At 45.7% G+C, this 27,587-nt stretch overlaps 1 protein-coding gene across 1 annotated transcript in view; it reads right to left on the bottom strand.

The window, feature by feature from the left end:
- EZH2 (enhancer of zeste 2 polycomb repressive complex 2 subunit) overlaps nt 1-26,832 on the bottom strand; it is a 125,836-nt gene extending 99,004 nt beyond the window's left edge. Inside the window, exon 1 of the mRNA XM_068236334.1 lies at nt 26,696-26,832. The gene's annotated coding sequence lies outside the window, so the exon portion shown is untranslated. The remainder of the gene's footprint in view (nt 1-26,695) is intronic.
- Nucleotides 26,833-27,587: the final 755 nt, after the last annotated feature.

Genomic DNA, 27,587 nt, shown 5'->3' with positions numbered 1-27,587 from the left:
ATAGTTACCGATAAATAGAAACATAGCTGCGTTCACGAATCTATGATAAAACAGAACAGGATAGGACTAATTAATACCTAGTAGCATGTGATAAGATGAATAGGTACAAGCCCAATATCTGTGCAAAGGCTATGTTAAACTGAAGAATTCAGTAATTTTCATGCTTTTTCTGTTTTAGTATTTGCGGTGCATGTATGGAAAGAAAAAGATAAGAAACTTTTTTTAAATTACCAGAATAGGATGAAGGGGCAGCCCCAGAGTGTGAAACAGAAACCACAAAACTGACTATACACATAAAAGTAACAGTACCCTACAGAGAAAGACTTTTTCCTCAAGCTCTACAGTATTATTTTGTGAATGAAATTACAGACTCCCAATACTGTTGGAAGGGGAAATTAGTCAGAATCAGTCCTATCAGAGTTCAATAAAATTTAATAGAGCAGTATTGCACCAGCCTCAATCACAGAAGTTGATGTACTAAGACCTCGTTAGACACGTCATTTCTGTTGTTTTTAATGATCATTAATAGTTAGGGTGACCATTTTGGAAAGTTCTGTACAGACACGCTGCTTTTGTACAGTATCCTTTAACCGGATGCTCCACCCGGCTAATTTTGGTGAGTACCCTACTGTCATCGGCTTGCCTCCTCATTCTCCTACTTTGCTGGCTCTGCATTGCCCACTCGCACCCCGCACGGCTACTTTTTCATGCCACCCGACTAGAAAAAATGGGGAGATCAATGCATTATGCTTTTTGCCAATTCCATAGTTCCAAATTGTGAGTAGTGAGGTCAATGAGATGCTAATTCCGACATCCATGCACAATTGATGCAAATTGCATGCTGCTTGGTACCGAACCAGATCTACTTCTTGCCAATTCTGTTCCAATTCCAAGTTACATATACTTTGCATAAAGCACATAATTCTTCAAACCCAGGATGCCAGACAAGTCTTTTTCATAGAATTTTATCAGTCAAGCAGCAGTCATTTGGAGCATGAAGCAAAGACTATTACTCATCTATAAAGGTAAAAGAATGAAGACTGACATGATTTTGCAAGTTGTAAATTCATTCTCAGCACAGGTTTTTTTGTTTTTTTACATCTATGCATGCAACCCTATGCCTATGAATAATCCAGAAAAACGAGTGTGTGTTGTAGCATAGAACATACAGGCAGGGAAGGGCAAGCTTTATAGAAGAGGAAGGGTGTATGAGGTACAACTAACTTATAACAAGGTGTGACGCATAATGAAGTATGAGAAGCAGAAAGGACTACAATTTAAGAAGACAAATCACAGAAAGGACAAAAGAGTAACAAGTATAATGCTGGGAATACACGGGTGGATCCGGCGGCCGATTAGCTGCCGGATCGATTCCCACTGCGTCCCCGCTCGTCCGCGCGGATCGATTACCGCTCGTCCCCGCCGGCGCTCCTTATCAGCTGCTCGATTCCCTGCCATTGTCCGCGGCGGGGATCGAGCGGGCGGGGGTCAAGCAGCGTGATCGGACCAGCTGGCCGGATCAGATGCACGATACACGGTACAGAAACGTACCGTGTATCCCCAGCATTAGGCAAAGCACAGATGGGACTAAAGTGTTCTGGGGCACGAGGTACAAAGGGCCTGGAATGTATATGGAGGTAGATAAACCAGATTGCTGCTGACAGATCAAAAGCATTGACGTTAACATGGTGCTCATAGATTAGCAGTTAAAAATAAGGTAATCAAAGTGGGTTTTTTTATGCAGTAACAGCTACTTTCTGTGCTTCTTGTATGTGTAGTACTATGTAACATGGTACGCTTTAAGGTTATAGTGATGCTGAGTAGGGATGTAGTAGTCCCCGGTAAACGAACAAGATAGAGCCTGTAGGGTCGCTCTTCACTTGGAATTCATTCTTAAAGTGAACCTCCAGACTAAAAATCGACTCAGCAACACTGAAAAGGCCTGGTGTTTCTTTAACAGTTTCACAGCATCAGAACTTTGTTTCTCTTATACAAGCCTCATTTTTAGCTGCACAGAAAAAAACTGCCCGGGCTTTTTTCCCCTGATGCTGTTCAAAGCATGATAGGATTTCTGATGTTGTTCTCGTTCTGCTGTTTTGGTGCAATTTTTTTTTTTTTTTTTTTACATTTTGAATTTGACATTTAAAGCCTAGCGCATGCAGCTGGGAGGAGTTATCAGGACACAGGACAGTTGGAACTGAGTCTTATGCTTCTTGTCACCTCCTTTCAACCAAAAGGATGGCTGCCCCCATGACAAAGATGGCAGCCCCCATGAATCACAAACATTTGCCTGTTCTTTTAAAACCGGGTGGGTAAAAAATTATATTACCTATCTATTGTAATTAACATAACTAATGTAACTTAATGACAGTATGTTTGTTTAGGCTGAAGTTTCCCTTTAAAGTGTACCAGAGATGGTTCACTACAGCTTATTTATACTTGGGGCTTCCTCCAGCCCCATGAACACAGTGGCTTCCCTCGCAGTCCTCCTTGGCCCCTCCGTTCTGGCTATACGACCGCCGGTAATCCGGTTAATCACCACCGGTCAGTCGAGGTCTTCTGTGTATGTGCGGCCGTACGCGTTCCCCCGTCCCCTGGAGCCGCCTGCACAATACTATTGTGCAGGAGCAAAATGCTCCAGGGGACGGAAGCGTGAAGAGGGGTGCGCTTGTGGCAGAGCATGTGCAGAAGGCTGCAACTGTCCGGATTACCGGAAGTCATAGCGGCTTAGCGGAGGGGCCGAGGAGGGTGGCGAGGGAGGCCACGATGATCATGGGACTGGAGGAAGCCCCAGGCAAGTATAAAGCCTCCCACCTGAATGCTAATTTATGTAATTCCTGCTAGATTTGGTACAGCAGGCAAAGGGTGTATGACAGTACACCTGATTGGCTGACTGGCATCTGCTGGCCAGATAGAGGCAGGATATTGCTCTAGCTGGAAGTTAGCAATTGTGTTTGTTGCAGTTGGCATTCAGTTTAGAGGTGGTGGGGTGAGTTCCCTGGAGGTGAAAAGTCCAGGGCTTGCCCACACTTCCCTCTAGGTGTCGCATAGTGGTTTGGGGGCTCCAGCGAGTGAGAGAGACCTGGGGCCCCTGGGCTGTCATGTGGACCAGTGTTTGTAAGTATAAATAAGCGCCAGCGAACCATCTCTGGTTCACTTTAATTTGGAACACTGTGCCATCTCTGTCCCCTGTACCTCCAGTGTCCTCCCGTCTGTGTCACCTTAGTTCCCCGTGCCTTCCGTGTCCCCCTCCCTCTGTGCCACCTTTGGTCGCACTCCCCTCTGTACCACCTCTGCATAGACAATAGACCATTAGTAGCAAAGAGAAGAAAAAAAATAGAATCTCATGATTTTATTTTCCGGTATATGGCTTTTTTTTTTCTTTAAATAGCATTGCGTCATTCTATCATATTTGCAATTTACAAACCACACTGAATTTTAAATTATGCAAGGCCTTGTTCACATTATAAATGGCTATTGCAAGCTCTGAGCGATTGAGCTTTTTAAAATCACTTTTCCCTGCGCTTTGAGTTTAGAAAAATCACTTTTGTACGCACTTTTCTAAGCGCTTTTGATGAGCGGTTGTGATTTTCACTTCCTGACGTTAGGAAGCTCCTTCCATTGAGCAAAAACGCTCAAAAAAAAAAAAAGGGTACATTAAGCGCGTTTCGAAAATAGTAAAAATTGCACAAACTCAACCCAGTATAATGCACCTATAAACTGCACAAGGCAGGAGTGACAACAAAATGATGCATAAACAAAAAGATGAAAAAATTCATCATCACTCAAAGGATATGCAAAAATGAAAAAGCAATCTTTATTAGGGATCTTGTAAAAAAGCGAGTCAACATTTTTTAAAACCATTAAAAAGACCCCAGTGGAGCGCTCCACTCCAAACATCACACTAATATGACACACACAATCACCCTGCACCGGTACCGGCAACCACGCAAACTCCGGCGTCTTCATGGTGACAGGGGGAAGGTAGCACTTAGGCTATGATGCAGTTGCAGTATAAGGTGCTTACTGACCATCAGAGTACAATGGTTAATCTCACCAGACCTCAGGGTGTTGAATGGATATTCGCTGCAGTTGCATTCTTCGCCTGTAGACCCAGGCACATCTGCTGCCCAAAACTCACCCGCCTGGTTAGATGCCCCAGTACAAACGTTGCTTCTCCCAACTTGCGCTGATTTCAGAAGCCGTTGGCGTGCACGCTATCCACTGCCATGGAAGGTCACCAGACCACAGTAACGAAGCGCTCCACAGGACCTCACGGGGTGTATCCCTGCCCTCCAACACGTTGCGCCCGCCCTCCGCGAGCATTAACAGCACTTTTAGGGCCCATTCACACCTGAGCGGGAATCGCGCGATTCCCGCTCAGGGCAAACCGCTAGCAGTTTTGTAAAAACTGCTACACATTGTAGCCATCAGCAGTGTTCTTCCGCGTTTGCGGTTAGCGATAACCGCAAAACGCGCTGCATGCATCGGTTAGCTGGCGATTAGCGTTCCACGATTAGCGATCGTGATTAGCGTGCAAAGCACAATAATCGCGATCACTCCAAAACCGCCGCAGTGTCCAGTGATTTTTCCGCAATAATCGCGGAAAAAAATCACTCCCGGTTTCAGATGTGAACAGGCCCTTAGGGCGATTTCAAAAATCGCCATCACTTTAAAAAAAAAATAAAATCCACAAATGCTCATAGTGCGCCTGAGCCCTAACAGAGCAGGGCTAATGAACCTTTCAACTTCCATGCAATAAAAATCTTATCTGAAGCTGCCTGCTACTGTCTCTCTGATGTATAAGTACCTCAGAAAACAGCTACCCAAGCTTGGTTGGAGAGCTCAGAGAAATCATAAAAATCAGATGTGAACAAAGCCTAATGCTGGGCATACACGGCTCGAGAATGCCCCGGTATCGAGCCAGCGGCTCGATTCCCGCTCGTCCCCGCGGGCGCTTGCTGATCAGCCTTTCGTTTGCTCCCATTATTCTCCCCGCCGGTATCGAGCACAGAGTCGATCTGGCGGGGTATCGGACAGGTTGAATATTATCAATCGAGCCATCAGCGGCTCGATTGATAATATAGAACGAGCCGTGTATGCCCAGCATAAGAGACTGATTTTTGTGCTACTAATGTTCTATTTCTTATGCTTGGAATACACAATACATTTTTGGGCAGATAGATGGCTCCATAGATAACTTCTGCCAGGTCCAATCCGATTTCGATAGCTTTTTTCCTCATAGAAGTGAATGGAAATCGATCAGAAAATCGGTCAGGCAGTAAATCTGTTGAAAATCCCAACAAAAACAAAAACATAAAAAAAAAAAAAAAAAAAACACTCCTTGTGTATTCCCAGCATTAGCTGTACTACACATACAATGCACTCTTTCATAAGTTTATTTCTACTTCAGAATACCTTTAAGCTCTGTTCACATCTAAAAACAAAAAACGTTAACGGCAGCAATTTTCTATGTTTTGGGCGTTGCCCCCCCCCTCCCCAGTACTCCACTGCGCGCAGCGATTTTGTGCAAAGTGCTTTTGCAGAGCAATTCCATTTTTTCACTTCCTGATGTCAGTCAAGAAGTAAACTCGGGAAAGAATAAATATAATTTATTCTTAAAAATGCAAACGCAGGGGGCGGAGCCGACCATGGAGGAGTGAGGTCGCGTGGAAGCTGAGCTCCTGTCCCGATGTGCTTTAGAAAGCTTACTAACAAGCAACACCTTATCAAAAAGATCCCTAAGGGGCATGAGGAAAGCGGAGAGACAACCCGCAAAGAAGAGGTGCCCACCATCCCCTACGCAGAGGCCAGTAACCCGATATTTTCAAGCAGCTCGCTCTACTGCTGAGCCACCCAAGATGGTGGACCCAGCGGACCAGGCCGCAACGTCTTCCTCTATGAAGGCGGGACCCTCAGCCCTATGCAATCTGGAAGATATATGGCGCTACCTCCGTAGTCTGCCCACAAAGCAAGACTTAGACGAACAAACAGAGAGGATCGTCACGTCTACAAAAACTGAAATAGCGGCGATCCATGCGGACATTACAGGCCTCTCTGACCGTGTTACCACCGCGGAAGCTAACATCGCCACGCTGCAAGCAGAGGTGGCCTCTCTCAGAGCAGCAAGCGAAAAGCAACTCGCCAACTCGCAATCGTTCCGGTGGCAGCTGGAGGACCTGCAGAACAGGGGAAGGAGGAACAACATACGGATCCGTGGTGTGCCGGAAACGGTACAAGCGGACGATATTGTCCCTGCGCTCTGCTCGATTTTCAATGGAGTCCTGGGCAGACAGGAAGATAAAGGAAGATAAAGGAATCAAGTTCGACCGTGCGCATAGAGCCCTGCGGGCTGTGCCATCCAACCAAGAACCACCACGAGACATCATCTGCCGTCTGCATAACTACAAGGAAAAAGAGGAGATCATGGCGGCGGCCCGTAACAAAGATCAGGTGGAGTGGCAGGGCGCCTCAATCTCCCTATATCAAGACCTAGCCCCATCTACTCTGGCCCAGCGCTGGGCCCTACGCCCGCTAGTCAAAGCACTGCAGCAGGCTGGAATCACCTACCATTGGGGTTTCCCCTTCCAGCTAGTGGCGCGGAAAGGAACCAAAACCGCCATCCTGCGGCATCCGCGTGAGCTCCCGGCCTTCTTTGAGGACATTTCCATGTCCGCGGTTGAGCTCTCTGAATGGGATCCAGACTCCTTTGACCCATCGCGCCTACCGAAGAATCGGAGACCGAGACGCCAGTAAAGTGAGTACTTTGTTGCCTGCCTGCCCGCCCTATGGCCCTCGCCTAGACTTATTTGCATGGGCCCGCTCCGCGGGGCTCCCCCCTGAGCCCCCCCCTGGAGACGTACGAGTAACCACAAACACCGGCCTGAAAGGCTTTGCCATCTTGAGACGTATTGACATTTGAAGCCTACAGAGATCCCCTGAGAACACTAATTGGTGCTGTGGCCCCCGCGGCCTGACCCCTCTCTCCCACACGCTAATATCGGCACAATAAAATAAGATTTATACTGGAAACGGTGCTGCGGTGGGGTCCTGTGTCGCCGGGCCGCCCTGCTTTTCCCCCCTGCTGTGATGATGGAGTCCCGAGCCCCCCTCCCAGTGACTTCCACACATGCTTGATATTTGCTGGCCGACCCGACCACGCTCGCGGGTTCTTGAGATCTCTATTGCATATTGGAAAATGTATTTGTGTGAACATAAGCAATGTGAAGTGTCTGACTATGCACATGTGGTGGGGGATATCTGGCCTGGGGGGTTCGGAAGGTTGCTTTTAGCTGCTGGGGGGGGGAGGGAGGTGGCGGGGGACGGGGGGTTCTGCCGCGGCGAACTTGAAGAGCTCTGGATGAGATGGGCTTCACTCTGGTAAACACCCTAGTACAGAGCAGTGTTGTGCTTCCAAGGCATACGGGGGGGGATGGGGGGGGTGTTGTGGAGGTGCCCGATATAGGAAACCATAGAATGACCTAGATAGAGGGATGGCGAAAGCAGGACCACTGCTGGAATATCTCTACACTGTAACTATTCGCGCTCTTATGTTCAAGACTGTTAAAAGCTCTCATATTCCTTTAAAATTGTTCTCCTCTCCTAATGGGACACATTAAGGTTGTTGCATTTAAAATGCGCACGCGGGGACACGGGATCGGCGACTCCACTCCTAACTATGGTGTGGACTCACTTACCCCAGGGCGTTTGGCCGCCTCGCCCACATGAGCCTTTTAGGCTTGTGGGAATACTGGATATTAGTATCCATAAGCAGGCCTGTTACGGGCCTAATATTGAGAAGATATGTAGAAACATACTTCTTATGGTATTACTGTGGTTTGTTACACGAGTTCTTATGCAATTCTTGATCTTTAGTATTTCTCTCTTTTCCTACTTTTCTTTCTGTTACTTGCTCTTTCCGAGTGTGCGGACGGTGGGGGGGTCTGGGCGGGCTGGGGGGTCCCTGGGATTTTTACTCTACATTCAAGCAGTCACTTAAGGTTCTCTCCTTAAACGCCAGGGGTTTGAATATACCAGAGAAGAGATCAGCTGTGCTGAATCTGTGTCGCAGAGAAAGAGCCACTATCGTGTGTTTACAAGAAACTCACTTCAAAGGCCCCTCGCCACCTAAACTATTTAGCAGATATTACAAGTCTGCCTTCTATAGTACCCCACAAGATACTAAAACAAAAGGATCTGCGATCTTGATCGCTAAAGATACACCCTTTACGCTTATAGAAGAATTTGGGGACAAATTAGGGCGCTTTAATTTAATCAAAGGCATACTTTGCAACCAAAAGGTTACGATCGGCTCTTTTTATGCACCTAACACTCGGCAAGCTCTTTTTCTTCAAAACTTCCTCTCCAAATGAAACACCTTTGCAGAAGGCAGTATAATTCTAGGAGGAGACCTAAATGTGGCGCTGGAACCTACACTAGATTCCTCTTCTCAGAAGTCTCCACTCTCAAATAAACTACTCCGTAAATGTAAAGCGTTGCTACGTGACATGCAGCTGGTAGACGCCTGGCGGCTTCATAACCCTTCTCAAAAGGATTATACCTTCTTCTCACATACGCACAGCTCCTACACCAGGATAGACTATGTTTATTTCACATAACTTATTGTCAGTCTCTGCCTCCCCCGGTATAGGTAACATGACTTTGTCAGACCATGCCCCAGTCTGGATTGAATTATCTTGGGGAGATATTAGAAATAGACCACCCACATGGCGCATAAACAACTCCCTGATACAAGACAGGCAAATTTACCAAAAAATTAAGAACGAAATCGAGGAATTCTTTCAGATAAACGTGAGCGAGGACATGTCCCCTATGACAATTTGGCAAACACATAAATGTTTTGTGCGTGGCATTTTGATCCGCGAAGGAGCCCGCCGCAAGAGAGAAAGAGAAAAAGATATAACAGATTCTCTATCGCTTATCAGCGAGCTAGAATCCAAACATAAGGGGGATATGTCCACGCCCACACTGTCTGACCTCACAGCGGCAAGGGAGCGCCTTAAATCCTTATTGTTCCATAAGGCCAAATTTGCAGCAGAAAGGTGCCGTCGCTCTTTTTATGAATGGGGTAATAAGTGCGGCTCTATGTTAGCAAGAGCCTTGAGATCTCAGCAAACCTCAAGATACATCTCTTGTATCAAGGACAGGGCTTCGACTCTGCATCATGATTACAGGGACATATCAAGAATCTTTAAGGAATATTACGCTAATTTATATAATCTCCCCTCCTCGTCACTTAACCTCTCTACAGCTGAAAAACGAGACAAGATTAAAAAGTATCTGAAGGAATCTAAAATGCCCCATCTGTCACAGATAGACGTGGAGGCTCTGGAAGAGCCCTTCACAGAAGACGAGCTGGGAGTGGCTCTCTCACAAATGCCCACAGGTAAAGCCCCAGGCCCTGACGGGTACTCCGTAGAATATTACAAAAAATTCAAGAACTTAATTTCCCCACACTTATTACGGGCCTGTAACTTAATCACAGATCAACCATTAGATCAGCACTGGTTCCCCCCCCAAATGCTCGAATCCCATATCACTGTCATACACAAAGAAGGAAAGGATCCGGCCCAATGCCAAAGCTATCGGCCAATCTCCCTCCTCAATGTGGACCTGAAACTATACTCCAAAATGCTTGCCAACAGGCTAGCCCCCTTACTACCTAACCTGGTCCATTTAGATCAAGTCGGGTTTATCCCGGGTCGCGAAGCAAGGGACAACACTATCCGTACCCTTAATGTGCTGCATTGGGTGAGATCCCAGTCCACCCCTACTTTACTACTATCTACGGACGCTGAGAAAGCATTTGATAGGGTGGACTGGGACTTCATCGAGGGGACACTGCGGCACATAGGCCTGGGGGGGATGATGCGCAAAAGAATCCTTGCCCTGTACTCGTGTCCTAATGCAAAAGTTAAAGCTAATGGAACTCTATCTGAGGCATTTAACATTCAAAATGGCACTCGTCAGGGATGCCCGCTTTCCCCACTCATTTTTGCACTGACCCTTGAACCTTTCCTCTGCACAATACGCAACAATCCCGACATTGGGGGGGGTGCAACTTCCGAGATCCCAACATAAGGTTGCTGCTTACGCAGATGATATGCTATTTTATATGACCAACCCACATATCTCTTTACCCAACCTTCTTCTGGAATTTCGGGAATATGGACTTCTCTCAAACATGTCAATTAATTATGATAAAAGCGAGGCGATGGGAGTCCTCCTACCAGGAACGCTTAAGTCCACTATTCAAAGTAACTTTCCCTTTAAATGGCCCCCTATTTACATGAAATACCTAGGGGTTCATATCACACCAGATCCAAGAGAATTAGTCTCCAATAATTTTACCCCGGCGCTAGAACGAATCAATAAAGACCTCCAAAACTGGAACAAACAGCAATTTTCCTGGTTTGGAAGATCTAGTATAATAAAGATGACGATTATGCCTCGGCTACTTTACCTGTTCCAGACCCTTCCTATCTATATCCCATCCTCGTTCTTCAAGTTGGTGACCCGAGCCTTCTCCAGATTTATCTGGAATGGCCGTAAACCCAGGCTGAAATATCAGACCCAGACAGCTCCCAAGGAATTGGGGGGAATGGCCGTCCCTAACCCTAAACTATATTATACCGCAGCGGTGCTTATCCGCATAATTGACTGGCACAGACACGCTAACCATAAACGATGGGTAGGAATGGAGGAGGAGCTCTTACAGGATAAATTAAGCAATGTTCCATGGGCCACTAAATCCAGGAAAATCTCTGACCCTGCCGCCTCGATGGTTGCCCACACCATTAGTGTTTTCACCAGGTTTAGGATCTTACCCCAAATATCCCCATGGCCCACCCCCCTGCTGCCCATTCTGGATAACCTCGCTTTCCCGCCAGGTTTACCAGCTAAAAGTTACCCAAATTGGAGGGTGGGACCAGCTATACGAGCCTATCATATGTTGGAAAATGGGGACTGGACACACCTTCAGACATTGGCTCAAAATGTAGGAGCACAGACTTTGGATCCCTGGAGCTGGACCCAATTTAAGCACTTCTTGTTGTCCCAAGGGCCTAGGGCTAGCTATAACAGACCCTTAACTATCTTTGAACGAACGTGCATGGATGAGGGCCAAATACGGGGAACAATCTCACTAATGTACTCTATCCTAAATGATATTGCCACCCCATCAGCACAATTTCGAGACAAGTGGGAACTTGATTTGGGACTAACATTCACAGACAAGCAATGGGACAAGATTCTTATTTTTGCCCACAAATCATCCCTGGCTTCTCGATTTCAGGAGTCAGGCTATAAACTATTAACTCGATGGTACTTGACCCCATCTCGCTTACATATTATGTTTCCTGGTGTGTCTGACTTGTGCTGGAGGTGTGGACAGGAGGTGGGAACTCTAGTTCACACATTCTGGTCTTGCTCTAAGCTCACACAATTCTGGACGGAAGTTAGAAGCATTATGCATGAGCTAACTGACTTTCTCCCACCCGACTCCCCAGCTTTCTTCTTACTGCATCACAACACATGGTCCATCAGAAGATATAAAAAAACACTAACAAGACATCTAATTAATGCGGCTAGGACTCTGATTGCTAGGCTCTGGAAGTCAGAAGAGTCGCCCAGAATTGGTGACTGGCTGAAACTTATAGGGCAGATACAACATATGGAAGATCTCACGGCCACGCTACATGATAGACACGATCAGTACTGGAAAACATGGTTTAGCTGGTTCGAGTTCCAAGAAACACAACGATACAAGTCACTAATAATTAATTTAGACGGCTCGGAGCACACACTCTCCCGGATAAGATGAACAGTCCCGCCTGGCCCACTCCCCTCCCCCCCTGGTGTGAGGAGAAGAGAACACTTACTCCTTACCCGGGGTCTCTCCGTGCCCCGCTCTGGACTCCCACCACGGCTGCACACGCCTTTTCCTTTTCGCTCTTTCTCTCTCTTTCTCTTACTTCCCTTATACTTTCAGAATGAGCAGGGGAGGATGATATTCACTAGATATATCAGGTGAGACTAGATTCTCTCTATTATAGGCCCCCCTGGTGTATGACCCTCATGGGCCCAGGGAGGCCGTGATAATAACAATGACCGTCTCACCTTGTACGTTGGTCTTATTATCTTTATCACATACTAAACTAAAGATATAAAGTAATAACATTATGTGACCATTGTTTCTCTCCTTCAAGACCCCAAGACCCATATATGTCATCCTTTATATCCTCATACAAAACTAAATTGTACACTGACCCTATATGCTACCGTACTCTGTTATTGTTGAACTACATAGGTCTGGTGATATATCTCTTATGTGTCTTGTATGCTATGACTTATGGCATTTATGATAACTGTCTATGTATTTCACTGTTTCTCTTTTATATTAAAATAAAAGAATCTGGGAAAAAAAAAATGCAAACGCAAATGCTGCATAAAGTGATTTTGTGAGCGTTAAGCGCTCTTCCTATACTTTCCATTCAAGGAAAATCGCCCAAAAAAAAAATGGTAGACGAAACGCACTGATATGAACCTTCTCATAAAGAATCATTGCACAAGCGTTTTGCAGGCGATTTTGAAAATCACCTGCGCTTGAAAAAAGGCCAAAAACGTCCTAAATGTGTACAAGCCCTTAAAGAACATTTTCCTTTGATTTTATTTTATTAAAAAGTGAGGGGTTTTTGAAATGTTTTATTTTTGACTTCCCATTTTTTGAGCCGTTCGTGAGTCGGGGACAACATGTATTGTATATAAAGGGCACTAATATAATGAGGCCCAAGACACAGAGAGGACTGAGAATGAAGTATGAAAAGAAGGGGAGAATAGTTTTAAATAGGACAGGAGGATTAGAGAACGATGACTTTTAACAAGTTGCAGAAGTGGGGTGGGGATAGAGGAGAGAGAGAGCGCATGTGTACAACATTTCTAAAAGCAAATACAGTCAACTTAAGCTAGGCATAGAAAATGGATAGGTCAACTACAACGTTGTGTTATGAATACTTTCATGGTATCAATATGGATATTCTGGTCTGTTCACTGCTACTGAGCACCACATTCTGTCACATGGAAAGAAGATGACAAGCACAGACTTCCTGCAACAGCAGTAAAATACAACAGACTACAGAGGATGTGAAACTTGTACACAAAGTACCCTTTCACCTGAAAATGTGTATATGTAGTTTAAAATCAAGCTGTACCTCAAATTAAACAAGGCAAATTCTCAAAGCAACCATGTTAACTAGTGTTAAATAGAATCATTACCTTTGGAACTGAAAATCCAAGTTCAACAATCCCCTGTGACACTTGGCTTGCAGTTGTGAATCTATGCACAGAAACTTGAGCTATGAGCACGCAATTAAATTTTTATTCTTAAATTGTTGCCTGTGATTGTGGTTCATGATCGTCTTGGGTGAGAATCTGGGGCGAGTACAGGTGCCCCTTATGTCATTGGCTTTCCCCTTCTCAAACAAGTAATTGGATCGCAGTCACCAGATTGACACCATTTCTTATGCAGTTAACAAGCAGTAGGATAGAACAAGATCCATACCATATGCATAAATCTGGAGAGGTGGACCAGAAGGAGGGAGGTGAAGTGAGCAGCCCCCTAATTCTTACCTTTCATACAGGGCTAGCCCATCTGTGAGAGAAGCAACCCAGGATTCTGAGGCAGCAAAATAGCAGTGAGTAGCACATACAAGCTATGTTCACCTCTCCTGAACATCTGGCAGTGAACACCGAGTATGAGCACAAACTGTTTCCATTCTCTGGAACTCAATTTCTGATACATAAGGATGCTGGGAAATGTAGTGTAGCATCAATTGTTCCTTATACTTTGAATGTCCAATGATCATACCTGACTGACCTACCTACTGGCTGTATCTAGACGTCTGTCCCATCAATTTTGCATATACACAATTTATATTAATTTATCCTAATTGCTGAGAATTTGCCTTGTTCAAATTTGGATTTAGATGAGCTTTAAAGCGGATCCAAGATGAAAAACTAACTATAACAAGTAAGTTGTTATATATATATATATATATCTTATCTAAAGTTTAGATTATTTACACAGCAAATCTAGCTGCAAACATATTTAATATAATATGATTATTTCTTCCTGTGATACAATGACAGCAGCCATGTTGTTTGTAAACATTACACAGAGGCAGGCTTGTCTGCATCTTGAGCAAAAAACCCAATCTCCCCTCTGCCTCTGAAATCTCTGGCTAGTAATACCTCCCCCTCCTCCTGCCAAGACTGAGCTCCCATGAGCCAAAGCTTCTGTCTGAAAGTGCCTTGGCTCTCTGAAAACCTGTGGGCGAGGCTCGTTTAGTTTATAAGGAATTATTAAGGAGTATTAAAACAAAAAGAAAAAAGTATTTGGCTTGAGGAATGCCCTATAAACAATAGTAAAGGAACACAATTCTGCAATGAGTAAAAGTTAATCTCGGATCCACTTTAACACTGCTCATATCAAACATCTAATCAGATGCAGAGAAGGTCCTGGTGGTAAGTTCATGTACAACAAGTCGATACATTATATGATCTAGAGAAGATCATACGTGTCAAACTCTGGCCCGTAGGCCAAATCCTGCCCTCCTGGCCATTCAATTTGGCCCTCAAGTGGTGTACTGTATTATGTTTGGACCACTCTAGACCACCAGGCAAACAAGATTGGAGGTGAAGCCCTAGACTAGAACACCAGGGACGGCATATGGGAAGGCAGGGGGGAAAGCACTAAACACCAGGGAACTGTATATAGAAGGGTGAGGGGGGGGACCACTAGAAACCAGGGAACTGTAACGCAGGAGAGTCAGGCAACTGGTATTATTTTAAAAGGAAAAATCCATATCCAGTTTAGGTTCCCTTTAAAGGGTACCCGAGCTGACACATGACATGATGAGATAGACGTGTATGTGCAGTGCCTAGCACACAAATAACTATGCTGTGTTCCTTTTTTTTTTTTTCTCTGCCTGAAACAGTTAAATATCAGGTATGTAAGTGGCTGACTCAGTCCTGACTCAGACAGGAAGGGACTACAGTGTGATCCTTACTGACAAGAAATTCCAACTATAAAACACTTTCCCCTAGCAGAAAATTGCTTCTGAGAGCAAGAAAGAGGTAAAAAGGGGAATTTCTTATCAGTGAGTATCAGTGAGGGTCACACTGTAGTCACTTCCTGTCTGAGTCAGGACTGAGTCAGCCATTTACATATCTGATATTTAACTCTTTCAGGCAGAGAAAGAAAAAAAAAGGAACACAGCATAGTAATTTGTGTGCTAGGCACTGTACATACACATGTCTATCTCATGTCACATGTCAGTTCGGGTATTCTTAAAGAGGGTCCCGGGCAGCGGTCTGGAGGAGGCCACGGCAAGCTTCTGGAGGATTCAGTCTTTCTACTTACTAGATAAGTAACTGTTTTTAGGTCAGTCTGCTGTGGGCTGGTCTTTAACCTTTTCCACTCATATGTCTGGCAGAGCAGGACATAAATATAGCGGCGGTTTGCAGGCACATTGGTCCCCAAACAATGCCCGATCTCTCTCCCATAGTGTGCTCCAGCATGTAGGACTACATGCCCACACCATTAGTACCCCCTGGCTGAAACCGGAAGTGCGCGAACAGCGCTACCAGGAAGTGACCAATGCATTGCATTTTCCTTGCTGATTCCTTGCCTATTCCTTACTAATTACTTGCTGATTCCTTTCTGCAGATTCCATTGCAGATTACATAGAGGAGCAATGGCATCCTATGTAATGGACGTGGAGGAGCATCTCAATACTAGCCAGCATTTCATTGTTCTAGTTCCCAATCGAAATACCAAAGATTGCATGGTGTGTAGTGACATGAAGACACTGGGTGGCAGGCATAAAACCACCTGTTATTGCGAAACTTGCTCACGCAAGCCTGGATTACACCCAGGAAATTGCTGTAAAATTTACCATATCTTGGCTTTCTTCTCTGCTACCAGCCAATAAAAGATGCCAAACTGTCCAAACAAGGTATTAAATTAAATGTTATAATGTGTTCTTTAACCACTTGAGGACCACAGTCTTTTCGCCCCTTAAGGACTACAGCTTTTTTTTTTCCATTCAGACCACTGCAGCTTTCACGGTTTATTGCTCGCTCATACAACCTACCACCTAAATGAATTTTACCTCCTTTTCTTGTCACTAATACAGCTTTCTTTTGGTGCTATTTGATTGCTGCTGCGAGTTTTACTTTTTATTATACATCAAAAAAGACATGAATTTTGTCAAAAAAAAAATGACTTTTTTTAACTTTGTGCTGACATTTTTCAAATAAAGTTAAATTTCCTATACATTTGAGCGCGGAAGTTATTCTGCTACATGTCTTTGATAAAAAAAAAAAAAAAAAAAACCATTCAGTGTATGTATATTGGATTGGGTAAAAGTTATAGCGTTTACAAACTATGGTGCTTTAAGTGAATTTTCCCATTTTGAAGCATCTCTGCCTTTTCTAACCACCTGTCATGTTTCATGAGGTGCTAAAATTCCAGGATAGTATAAATACCCTCCAAATGACCCAATTTTGGAAAGAAGACATCCCAAAGTATTCAGTGAGAGGCATGGTGAGTTCATAGAAGATTTTATTTTTTGTCACAAGTTAGCAGAAAATGACACTTTGTGACAAAAAAACTCAATTTCATCTAACTTGTGATAAAAAAAAAAAATGAAATCTGCCACGGACTCACTATGCTCCTCTCTGAATACCTTGAAGAGTCTACTTTCCAAAATGGGGTCATTTGTGGGGTGTGTTCACTGTCCTGGCATTTTGGGGGGTGCCTAATTGTAAGCACCCCTGTAAAGCCTAAAGATGCTCTTTGGACTTTGGGCCCCTTAGTGCAGTTAGGGTGCAAAAAAGTGTCACACGTGGTATCGTCGTACTCAGGAGAAGTAGTATAATGTGTTTTGGTGTGTATTTTTACATATAACCATGCTGGGTGGAAGAAATATCTCTGTAAATGAATTTTTTTTTTTTTTTTTTTTTTTTTTTTTTTACACACACAATTGTCCATTTACAGAGAGATTTCTCCCACCCAGCATGGGTATGTGTAAAAATACACCACAAAACACATTATACTACTTCTCCTGAGTACGGCGATACCACATGTGACACTTTTTTGCAGCCTAGGTGCGCTAAGGGGCCCAACATCCTATTCACAGGTCATTTTGAGGCATTTGTTTTCTAGACTACTCCTCACGGTTTAGGGCCCCTAAAATGCCAGGGCAGTATAGGAACCCCACAAGTGACCCCATTTTAGAAAGAAGACACCCCAAGGTATTCCGTTAGGTGTATGGTGAGTTCATAGAAGATTTTATTTTTTGTCACAAGTTAGTGAAAAATGACACTTTGTGAAAAAAACAATACAAATCAATTTCCGCTAACTTTTGACAAAAAATAAAATCTTCTATGAACTAGTCATACACTTAACAGAATACCTTGGGTGTCTTTTTTCTAAAAAGGGGTCACTTGTGGGGTTCCTATACTGCCCTGGCATTTTACGGGCCCAAAACCGTGAGTAGTCTGGAAACCAAATTTCTCACAATGACTGTTCAGGGGTATAAGCATCTGCAAATTTTGATGACAGGTGGTCTATGAGGGGGCAAATTTTGTGGAACCGGTCATAAGCAGGGTGGCCTTTTAGATGACAGGTTGTATTGGGCCTGATCTGATGGATAGGAGTGCTGGGGGGGGGGGGGGTGACGGGAGGTGATTGATGGGTGTCTCAGGGGGTGGTTAGAGGGGAAAATAGATGCAATCAATGCACTGGGGAGGTGATCGGAAGGGGGTCTGAGGGTTTGGCCGAGTGATCAGGAGCCCACACGGGGCAAATTAGGGCCTGATCTGATGGGTAGGTGTGCTAGGTGGTGACAGGAGGTGATTGATGGGTGTCTCAGGGGGTGGTTAGAGGGGGGAAATAAATGCAAGCAATGCACTGGCGAGATGATCAGAGCTGGGGTCTGAGGGCGTTCTGAGGGTGTTGGTGGCGGGTGATTGGGTGCCCTAGGGGCAGGTAGGGGTCTAATCTGATGGGCATCAGTAACAGGGGTTGATTGATGGGTGATCAGATGGCAGAACAGATGTAAACAATGCACTTTGGAGGTGATCTGAGGGTAGATCTGGGGCAATATGATGGTGTGGGTGGGTGATCAGATTGCCTGCAAGGGGCAGGTTAGGGGCTGATTGATGGGTGGCAGTGACAGGGGGTGATTGATGGGTGATTGACAGGTGATCAGTGGGTTATTACAGGGAAGAACAGATGTAAATAATGCACTGGCGAATTGATAAGGGGGGGGGGGGGGGTCTGAGGGCAATCTGAGCGTGTGGGGCGGGTGATTGGGTGCCCGCAAGGGGCAGATTAGGGTCTAATCTGATGGGTAACAGTGACAGGTGGTGATAGGGGGTGATTGATGGGTAATTAGTGGGTGTTTAGGGTAGAGAACCGATGTAAAAATTGCACTTGGGAGGTGATCTGACGTCGGATCTGCGGGCGATCTATTGGTGTGGGTGGGTGATCAGATTGCCCGCAAGTGGCAGGTTAGGGGCTGATTGATGAGTAGCAGTGACAGGGGGTGATTGATGGGTGGCAGTGACAGGGGGTGATTGACGGGTGATTGACAGGTGATCAGGGGGGATAGATGCATACAGTACAGGGGGGGAGGGTTGTGATCAGTAGGGAGCAGGGGGCAGTTAAGGGTTAAAAAAAAAATAGCGTTGACAGAAAGTGACAGGGAGTGATTGATGGGTGATTAGGGGGGTGATTGGGTGCTAACAGTGGTCTGGGGGGTGGGGGGTCTGAGGGGTGCTGTGGGCAATCAGGGTGCAGGGAATCAGTGTGCTTGGGTGCAGACTAGGGTGGCTGCAGCTTGCCCTGGTGGTCCCTCGGACACTGGGACCACCAGGGCAGGAGGCAGCCAGTATAATAGGCTTTGTATACATTACAAAGCCTATTATACTATTTACATGCGGCGATCCGGGTGCTAGTAACCCGCCGGCGCTTCCGAACGGCCGGCGGGTTACAGCGCGAGGGGGCGGAGCCAGTCGCCGGCGGCTGATCGCCTCCGCCGATGGGCGTATTGCGGTCGTTTAGGCCCAGTCTTTGCCGCCGCCCATTGGCTGGGGGCGGTCTGCAAGTGGTTAAAATAAGATATACCATGTTACTATGTTATGGTCCATGTTAAAATGGGAGGGAGAGTGCATTTCTGTAAAAAACAAAAAAAAAACAAAAAAAAACAAAAAAAAAAACACACCTCAGAGCAGAAATGCTTCCCTTTAGGAAAAAACTCCAACTGGAAAGGGTTAATATATCTGAGGGATGGTGCACACCTAGAGCGCTTTTCAAAATGCTGGCGCTTCAATGTATTTGAATGAGATGGATCACACCAGAGCAATGCGATTTTTTTCCCAAACCCGGGTCCTGCAGCATTTCTGAGGTGATTCAGCCTCAATGTTCAGAATAGGAAAGTGTAAATCGCTCTAAAAAGCACTAAAACACAGCGATTTTCCAAGCATTTTTTTCAGGACTATGGAGTCGGAGCAATTTTTGGGTACCTGGAGTCGGGGAAAAAAAATTACTCCGACTATTTATGAATTTAAACTGTAAATAACATAGAAAATATGACAAAATGTTCTATTTCTCAGATAAGCTGTGTCACTAAGAGATGGTCAATGAGATGGAAATGATTCTGCATTGATGCTGGTTTATGCAAATTTATGCACTCCTTTTGCTCATGAAATCAAATAATTTGATATGTTAAAATTTGGGTTGGTGACTAAAGGGTACCTGAGACAGAGAAAAAAGCTGATCTGCAATTATAGAAATCGGTAAATCAGCCTGTCAGCGCAGTCCGGCCGTGTGCCACTTCCACAGCCAGGAGCGTTCTGCATCTGCGCAATAGTGCTGTGCAGGTGTAGTACGCTCCCAGCGGCGGAGTGTGCTCATGCGCACTACGCCCAACTGGCTCAAGTACGTGGGACCCATAGCAGAAGATCCAGGTGGCGGAGGAGGACAGCGAGGGACTGATTAGCCTGAAGGGGGCTAGAGGAAGCCCCAGGTATGTATAAAACTTTTCTTTTTGCATGTCTCCACAGGTATTTTTGCCCATTCATCTTTTAGCAACGAGCTCCTAATCTTTCAAGTTGGAGGGTCTTCTTGCCATCCCCCTGATATTTAGCTCCCTCCACAGATTCTCAATTGGAAAGTCAGAACTCTTGCTGGGACACTCCAAAATGTTAATGTTGTTTGCTAACCATTTCTTCACCACTTTTGCTGTGTGTTTTGGGTCATTGTCATGCTGAAATGTCCACTGTTGCCCAAGGCCAAGTTTCTCTGCAGACTGCCTGATGTAGTCGTTGAAAATACTATGATTAGGTTCCCTGGTCCATTGGCTGAAAACACCCCCAAAGCTTTAGGTTCTCACCACCATGTTTGACACTGGGGTTGGTGTTCTTTGGGTTGAAGGCTTCTCCTTTTTTTTTTTTTTTTTTTTTTTATGCCAAATGAAGGAAACATCATTGTGACCAAGCAATTCAATTTTTGTTTTTCATCAGACCATAACACAGAAGACCAGAGGTCTTTTTCTTTGTCCAGATGAGCATTTGCAGAGGCCAAGCAAGCTTCTGTGTGCCTTATCTGGAGAAGTGGGGTCCTCCTTGGGCTGCATCCATAGAACCCAGCAGTGTGCAGTGTCCGCTGGATTGTCTGCCTTGAGACATTGCCACCAGCGGAGCCCAGATTCACCGGGATGGCCTTGGTGGTGATCCTTGGATTCTTTTTCACCTCTCTCACTATCCTCCTGGCCAGGACAGGTGTCACTTTTAGCTTCCAACCACGTCCTTTGAGATTATCCACGGTGTGGAACATTTTTTAATGTTACTCTGTAGCCCCTGGAACTTGAAAACATTTAGAAATGGCCTTGTAGCCCTTTCCTGACTTGTGAGCAGCCACAGGTCCTCACAGTGCTCCTTTGTCTTAGCAATATATATCCACAAACCAACTGCAGTGAGCTGACGTTTTTCACCTGTTGAGTTGATTAAAACAGATGTTCCCAATTAATCAGGGTAATTAGGATGCTTTACAACAGCTTGGACTATTTGGAATGGTATAGAATTTTGAATTTTCCCACAGACTGTGACAGTTTGTGAAGGTCACTTTGTGCTCAAATGTAAATAAAAGCTGATTTTTTTTTCCACAATAATGCCTCTTGTACATTGTCTTATCTTTTGGGAGAAACCTATGTCATTTCCCGTCAAAAAATTACTTGCTGGTTGAATAAAAGTAACCAAGTCAAACATTTGCCAGGAGTATGAATAATAATTATGGGCAGCACTGTATGTAATGACAAAAAAGGGGGGGGGGGGGGAAATCAGCCCTGAATGGCCAACAAAAAGCTCTCTTACGAATACTATTAAATTATGGTACATTGACGTATTTTCTTTTATCAGTTTTCAATATGCAGCAGCTTAACTCCTGCATAAACCATTAATTATGTCAGTCCTGCAATAGGATGCACTCTGCTACAGTGGCAGTTTTGTATTTAAATCTCCAGTTCACACATTTAATTTTTAATTTTTTTTAGTATTAACGAGAAACTCCGACCAAAAATTGAACTTTATCTTAATCAGTAGCTGATACCCCTTTTACACGAGAAATCTATTCCTTTTCACAAACAGACCATCAGGGGGCGCTGTATGACTGATATTGTGGTGAAACCCCTCCCACAAGAAAAGTTCGAACTTTTGGCAGTTTCCTATCTGTGAACCTTGTTGCACTGTGGAAAATCCAACTGCCAAAAACCTTGCAGCAGCTACATCACCTGCCAACAGTAAAATGTTCACTGGAGTTCCTATTTAAAGCAAACCTGTGACGAGGGGAGGGGTATGATATGGATACTGACCCAAGTAGTGGGAAGCGTCTGGATTGTACAAAGCCCAGCGCTGCTGCCCTATTCTTCTTGTGGCTGCACTCACATTGGTGTATGAGTTTCTCCATACTGGCCATGCAGGAGTAAGTTTGGTGCATGGCCAGTATAAACAAAGCACTCATGTACAGAGGAAAAAAACTGTGCACAAGCAGCTTTGTTTTGCTAGGCATGGGAGACCCTTACCCACACATGCCCAGTAAAGATAAGCTTGTACATGATGGAAGCACGGTCACGAGAAGCAAATGCAACAAGCCTGTGGCCTGGGAAATCGCAACATGCACTTCTCTCCAGGGCTGTGGAGTCGGTACAAAAAAAACTCCTCAGGTTACTATTCCGCCGACTCAGACACCTCTAATTTGCATATTACAATCATGTTGATCGAAAGTATGTAACATAAAATGCATCTCTTAAAGGATACCCAAAGCGCCGTGTGACATGATGAGATAGACATGGGTATGTGCAGTGCCTAGCACACAAATAACTATGCTGTGTTCCTTCTTTCTCTGCCTGAAAGAGTTAAATATCAGGTATGCAAGCGGCTGACTCAGACAGGAAGGGACTACAGTCTGAAACTGGTTGATAAGAAATTCCAATTATAAAAACACTTTCCTAGCAGAAAATTGCTTCTGAGAGCAGGAAAGAGATAAAAAGGGTCAATAGTTCATAGATTTTAGCTCTGGCATACTTCAATTAATTTATCATTGAGCAAAAATAAAAAACAGTTAAAACTTAAAAAGTAGATTTAAACCTAAAATAAAACTGTGGAATATCTTAAAAAGTCATTTTTAGGAGTAGGAAGAATGCATTTATTTTCGCTTCGAGTGTCCTTTAACTGCCAACGCTTAGGAATTTTAGAAGACAACTGAACTGAACGATCAAGATGGCGCTAAGGAGGTAGCCACGGCCACAGGGCTCCGGCTCTAATCCCTTTTTCCTACTTTTCCCCTGGGACCAATGGCTAGTAACAGCCTTGGTGGTCCCCCCTCCAGCTCTGCAACTCCACCGGGAGGAAGCAAAACTCACCGAGCTACAGTGGCCGGCTACCCCCGCTGGCTCACCACGAGGTCAGCTCCAGCCACGTAGTCGCCGGCCTCAGCTGCCGCTCATCTCTCCACCACGTGCACATCGCACAGACCGGCGGCAGAGGGCTGAGCTTGCCTGTCCCCGGCATCCAACGCTACTCCTCCGCTCCATGTGATGCCGCTGCCGTGGAGACCAATGGACGCTGAGATGCAGACCTGGCATCCACGGTGTCTTTTCCGGATCACTGCTGCCCGAGGAGACCGAAGACCAGAGGAGGCTGGCCGCTCACCGTTGTGGTCTGTCCATGGCTCCAAAGATCATCCCGGCTCCTGCATCCCCGCAGATGAACCACGTGGGCAGCTACACCACCGCTGCCAGGGGAACCGGAGGACGCCGCATTTAAAGGCACAAAGTCCGCTTCACCGCCAAAGTAGGTCTGATGCTGCCACAGCTGCCTGCACACTTCCAGGCCATCAGATGCTGCTGCTGCCAGCACACTTCCCCAGTTAACCATCCTGAAGTCTTCTGCCTGGAACTACTATCTTCCCCTGGGCTAGGCCACTGCATTCCAAGCTAAAGATCCAGCACAGCAGTAGCCTTAGCTGTAGGTCTAACGCAGCCTCAGCCCTGCATAGAAGTTATGGAAACTGCATAGCAGAAGCCATGCATCGACCTCAGCCACTTCGACGACTAGCACATTCCCTAACTAGGGTACCAATCTCTGCAGCGGACAAAGCCACCCAGTGAGACAAAAATGGACACTAACCAACCAGGTTTGCGCTGCAATCCTAGGGGGACTCTACTCTTTATCACTGTACTTTTCACTTTCTCTCTCTTTGCCTTTCCTCTCCTCTCTCTGTTTCTCTCCTAGGGTTAGAGGGGGGGGGGGCATCTGATTCAAAGTATCGCTGCAAAGAGTTTTGAGTGCCATAGACGGCAGCGGATTACCCCCCTGGTCCTTTCCCCAGGGTTCATCTTTTACGTATGCTTCTATCTATGCTTTATTTCTATGCCTGTGTTCCACTGTTCCCACTGTATGTATCTACTGTATATGCCTGTATGTATCTGCTGTATATACCTGTACATGCTATATGTATCTACTACTGTATGTACCACCACCGACCCTGTAGTGCCAAAACCAATTCCGTGTACAACTCACATTGTACTTGGCGAAATAAAATTCTGATTCTGAACTGAGAGGGATATGGAGGCTGCCATATTTATGACACATATGACGTGGTAACATGCAAGAACGGCAGAAGGGTATAGACAGCCCTTCTGTCGTTCACATAAAATGTGCTGCGCAGCAGTACGATGTGCTGTGATGCGCTTGCGTACTGCTGCATGCATTCTGCCCGCAAGCGCTGAGCTGACCCATTCACTGTCAATGGATGGGATCAGCAGTGCAGCGGGTAGCAGTGCAGATGGATTGTAATCATACGTGTTGTGTTCCAATTGCACGCCCATCTGCGCTGCATAGATGTGAATGAGGCCTAAAACTAATCCTTGGTAAAAGTACTTGTAGAAGGTACAGACAGGAACAAACAACATCTATCAGGCACTAGGCAATGTAACTGTGGGTACATGTAAGAGTGATGTGCAGGTACTCGGCAGGAGAATGTGGGGATTCTTCCTCCATTACACATTCTTCATGTACAATATGAACCAGGTTTATGGGTGATAGACAACACCTCTGTGTTCAATGTGCACAACATTCTCAGTGGATTCCCTGCAGCTCTGTGGGGAATGCATATGTAGAGTATAAAACTACTGTGTAACTTAAAGTAAACCTGAGACAAATTTAAGTTTTATTCATACATGGGGCTTCCTCCAGTCCCCTTCAGGCTAATCAGTCCCTCGCTGTCCTCCTCCGCCACCTGGATCTTCTGCAATGGGTCCATGCACTTGAGCTAGACGGGCGCAGTGCTCATGCACACACTCCGCCGCCAGGAACGTACTACACCTGCACATCTCTATTGCGCAGATGCAGAATATTCCTGGCTGTGGAAGAGGCACACGGCCAGACTGCGTTGACTGGCTGGATTACCGGGACTCATAGCAGAAGATCAAGGTGGTGGAAGAGGACAGAGAGGGACTGATTAGCCTGAAGGGGGCAGACAGAGAGGGGCGGGGAGAGGCGGAGATCCACAGCGATTGACTTCAGTAGAGGCAGAGCTACAGCAGAAAGCTCTGCCTCTTTCAGGAAGCGCTCCCTGGATCTTCCCCAGGGATTGGGGGGGGGGGTTCTAAAGCCCTCGATTTACCTCTACCGAGACTCCTGAAGCAAACTACAAGGTAAAAATAGCAATTTTCATTCCCTTCAGTATCTAATTAGAATTGCCCAAAACTGGTCCTAGACTGTACCATACTAGGGACATTATATTGTGAGGCCATCTAAAGGACAGTGAAATTAACTTCTCAATTTACTATGTAAAGCAGTGCATAAGAGTGTGACAAAATGCACTGATCAGAATGATGCTAAGGGCAGCAACAAGCTCCAGTTATTGCCCCCGGAAAATGCTAATAAAAAAATTACATAATTCTATTACTGAAAAGTAACTTTAAAAATACAAAAAGTCCTGTTGTCATAAAAATATACAAGAAAATACCTAGCAATAAGAGAGGGTGCTGTCCACCAAATCACGTTACTGAATTTCCCTAAGGAATTTCTCATTGGGTCACCTCAACCATCTTTCAGTGGGAGGGGCAAGACTTTCCTGCACATATTTCCATCCAGGAAGCCCAGTGAAAGGTAGAATATTATCTCTTCTGGAAGCCTGGCAACATACTAAACACCTTTCTTCATGTAAAACTACAAAATTCAGATGCTTGCAGGAAGTAAACATCTGACCTAAATGCCATGTTTACATTTATATAGTCAATATGGACAAAATCCACAACACTGCATTGAAAGAACCTTTAGGGGAAATTTATATATTTATGTGTTTATTTTATTTGTGTGTTTGAATTGATGAAACAACATGATCTTAGTACGACAATGAAAATCACTGTAACAAGACCACCAAGATTCAGAACAGGCTTTGCATACTTCAGAAGATCTTTCCAGTTTATCGCATTAAACTTTTACTATCATAGTATAAAACGTGAGAATACAGCCAAGTTCCAAACTCCAAGGATATTCGTTCTTGCAAATCACTGATAATCAGTGAAAGCAACTGGTGCACTTGCTGCAGTTTAGAAGCGACCTTCCCTAGATGTAGTAGGCAGTCAGCTCGCAGCTCCTCTCTGGTGTGAACACACTGCAGCAGACGAGACCCCAGAAATGACTGCAGTGTAGGGGAAACAGATATGACATATGTCATGGATCAGCCTATAGCCTGGGCAGCGCGCCTAGCACAGATGTGGGAATAATTCCCCTGAAGCGCTCTTCCCATTGATGGCTATAGCAGGCACAGCATGAAACTTGTATAGCCACCTAGACGCGCCGCTACTGCCCCCCTTCTCCCCCCAGACACTGTCCCCTAGGAAAGTTTACATGATGTACTTGTGAAGCCACCACTAGCAGCAGCACCTGTCCCCGGACTGACCCTATCCCCTGAGCCCCCCTATACACACTGAGGCTGCTGGCCGGAGCCCCTCCTTCTCCCAGGCTGGGGGCGGCCCCTTTGTCCTCGCCTGCACTCACACAGGCCCATACATCAGCACTATAACAAGCAGACAGCGGCAATTACCGTGCGCGTGCTTCCCGCCTCCTCCGGTCCTCCGCTTCCTCTTTCTCTCTTCCTTCTCCCCAGTCTGTATATGCCGGCCAGGCTCACTCACCAACACCGGCCCCGGGCGCCAAACTAGACTCCGTGATCCTCCTCTCCCCGCCCACCCTCTCCCCGGCTACAGTCCCGCCCACACCGGTGCCTCTTCTCTGCCCTGTCATTGGCGGCAGCAGCGGCGCCCGAAGTCTTCCTATCCAATAGGAAAGCAGAGAGGGAAACGAAGCCGGCGCCAGCGATCCCCTCATGCAGCCGTGCACTCCGGCTCCTTTGTTCTACTTTTCCTGTTTCGGGGGCGCGCGCTGCTTCCTTTCCGCCCGGCTTTCTCGCTACTCACCCTGTCCATAAATAAAGATGCCCTTGCAAAGCACCCGTGTCAGCCCGCTAAGAGCGCGCTGCCTCTAGGGAGCAACACTTGTCATTGTATGTAAAGCCCGGTTTCACAAATTAGCAGTGAGTGAATGTGTTCACATATGCCAAGTGACATTAAATATTACACTACTGAATTGATGACGGTCACTGAATGAGTACGCGCTGCGTGCAATGGCGGGAGGAGGAAGAACGTGGGCGGTTTCAGTTTGAATTTTAGTAGTTGCTGGACGCGTTAACGGTCGGTGTGTAGTTATGTGGGAGAGCCCGAAGCGCCCACGTGACACCGAACGTCACAATCACGTTTCATGTTGCTAGCAAATGGGTGAAGTCTGAACACAGCTGTAGTTTCTGTGAACTGACTTCATTGAAAAGTAGCAAGTCGTTTCCAGATGGGAAGTTCGGATCTTTTCAATGATCCGGATGATTCGAATCGGATCATTGAAAAGATCCGGATCTTTGATCCGAATCTCGGATCATTTTACTA

This window comes from Hyperolius riggenbachi, chromosome 5 (genome assembly GCF_040937935.1).
Source record: "Hyperolius riggenbachi isolate aHypRig1 chromosome 5, aHypRig1.pri, whole genome shotgun sequence".
In the NCBI taxonomy this organism is placed as follows: domain Eukaryota; kingdom Metazoa; phylum Chordata; class Amphibia; order Anura; family Hyperoliidae; genus Hyperolius; species Hyperolius riggenbachi.
Note: the sequence above shows the minus strand (reverse complement) of the source record. Positions and strands in the feature narration are given on the sequence as shown.